Here is a 2,897-nt window from a genome sequence, read left to right as displayed (position 1 = left end):
TTTTGCTATTTAGATAATGTCGGTGCACAAATATATGAAAGACTTGAGAGTACTAGCTACTACTTGCATTTGCATGCATGCTTGATCCTATCATATGCATGTGTGTGTATATATATATATGTATGTATATATTATCAAATTAATTAAATGTTTACAAGTAGAATAATTTTTTTTTTTTAAAGTTTGTATGTGTTATTTTGGGTGTTTATATATATATCCAAAAGCAAGGAAACACCACTCTTGGTCCATGTGAATAGAAATTGTCCGTCACTTTCAATAACTATAAAAATAAAATCATTAAATTACGTGTTTAACGTTGAAACCATTCATTTATTCAAACGAACTTGTTAAGTACAGCCTCATTTTATCTTGTTTTTATTTATCAAAAACAAGAATAAAGTTAATGCAAGGATATATATATATATATATATATATATATATATATATATATATACTACCCGCGCAATGCGACGGGAGCTGTAAATGTAAACGATTTTGAAGCTTTGGTGATTTTGTTTGAGGAGATTTTAAGAATGATATATTTACACTTACGAGTTCGTTTACATGTAAATCAAAAAAACAAGAACCATCAAACAGATCTTGTATGATTGTTCTCCTTGGCAGCCTGATAGTCTACATGTAAATCGTAGAAAGTCTTACCCTACAGCCTCATTTTATCTTTTTTTTTATCAAAAACAAGAATAAAGTTAATGCAAGGATATATATATATATATATATATATATATATATATATAAAAGATCAAATGTTAACCAAAGTTTTTATTGCAAACCATGTCAACCAATCATAATTCATTCTTTTATTAGGTTTTTATCATGTTCACAATTTAATGTCAAGGGTAATTGAGTAATTTTATTTGATATATAACTCTCATACCATTAATGAGGAGTTACAAAATCATAAAATCTCTAAAAATATCCATTTATAATATTGATATTTTTATTTTTATTTTAATCTTTATCTTTCATGTTATGAACAACTTGTGAATTCAAACCAAATAGATCTCATTTGCTGTTCATATATGTTCATGTTCATAAATGTTCACATTACTCATCTCATGCTCATTAATGATTGATCTCGCACCAAATAAATCTATATACAATTTGTTCATATATGTTCATGTCAATTATTTTATTCTGTGAACAACTTGTGAACTCGAACCAAATAGATCTCACCTGTTGTTCATATTTGTTCACATTAATCATCTCATGATCATTAATGATTGTTTTAACTCGCACCAAATAAATCTATTTTCTGGTTTTTACAGTTGATTCCTCTAGTTATGTAATATTAATGTTCATTGATTTTACTAACTATGATGGAATCAGCATGTGTTTACATACTTACACCCTCCAAACATGAAACGGAGTACAATTTCGAAGAGTGTTCAAATGGAAGCAAATCTTTTATCCACAATGTTGATGACGAGCTTAAACCAAAGATCAACGCATAATTCGTACTATAAATGAAGCGGAAAAGATGTACAGGACGTATGCGGACAATGTCGGGTTTTTTTTAAAAAAAAACAAGAACGGAGACATACAAACAAGATGGTTTGTATATAGTAGGGAGGGAATACCAAATAAAAAGTAATTTGATTCTATGGCTCTTTAGTCTGACGAGAGGAGATACCGTAATACGAACCTTAAACGGTGTGGATGCTAGGGATGGTGATTTGGCCCGACCCGGTGGGGAACCCGGTTCACCCGACCCGGACGGGGACGATGATTCCCTACTAAAACGGGTACCGGGGCCGGGGATCCCCGGTAGAGGCAAACCGGGGTTGGGGCCGGGGCCGGGTATTGTATCCCCCGACCCGCCCCGTACCCGGTATATATTAAACATTTTTATTATTTGGGCTTATAAGTGATATATATAATTGGGCTTAGATTTATTATGGACTTGGGCTTATAAGTGATATATATAATTGGGCTTAGATTTATTATGGATTTGGGCTTATAAGTGATATATATAATTGGGCTAAAACGGGTGTTGACCGGGGGTTGACCGGAGGTTGACCGAAAGTTGACCGGGGACGGGGCCGAGGACTATTTATATAAACCGGGGCCGGGGCCGGGGCCGGGGCCGGGGATTGCAAACCCCGCCCCATCCCCGCCCCGTTGCCATCCCTAGTGGATGCAAAGTATGTATAAAACTCCAATTAACAAAGGATCGCTCCTGAATGTATTCATAATGAATGACCTATTGTTCACAAGCTGTTCATATTGTGTTCATACATGTTTTTTTATTTATTTCTTTTCGTATAGCAGTTATTCTTATTATGTTCCTATTGTATTCATAAATGCTATGCAGTCCAAGTTTATATATATGTCAAATTTTTTTCATATTTGACACAATGGTTCATATATATAAATATAGTTGAATTCACATAATTCTTATATTAACAAAAATAATTTAACAAAAATAAATTAACAAAAATGATTTTTTGATTTTAAGATGCATTGTGATACCACTGTGGTCGGAGGCCGGGGGACGGAGGCCTGGAGACGGAGAGAGAAGAGATGAGAGAGGAGATAGGAGAGAGGAGAGAAAATACCTAAAATGTTTTTGCATTAAATTTTTAATTAAAAATTACCAAAATTATAAATTTCGTAATTTATAAATTGATTTGTGGTTGAGATTGAACCTCACGGTTACCACAAACTAATTAGTTTTCATTTGATTAGGCTCATATATCTATACTATATTATAAAGCATTTGGCTAAAACTCTTAAAAACTCTTAAACTCTTAAAACTCTTAAACCCGTTCATCCCTAAACAATTTCATCCCTATCCGATTTCATCCCATAACTGAATTCGTGTAACTAACTGCAGATAAACACAATCAAATACAAGATAAACATCTCATTTTAAATAT

This window comes from Cynara cardunculus, assembly GCF_001531365.2.
Source record: "Cynara cardunculus var. scolymus isolate 2C chromosome LG 9, CcrdV1, whole genome shotgun sequence".
NCBI classification, from domain to species: Eukaryota; Viridiplantae; Streptophyta; class Magnoliopsida; order Asterales; family Asteraceae; genus Cynara; species Cynara cardunculus.
Note: the sequence above shows the minus strand (reverse complement) of the source record.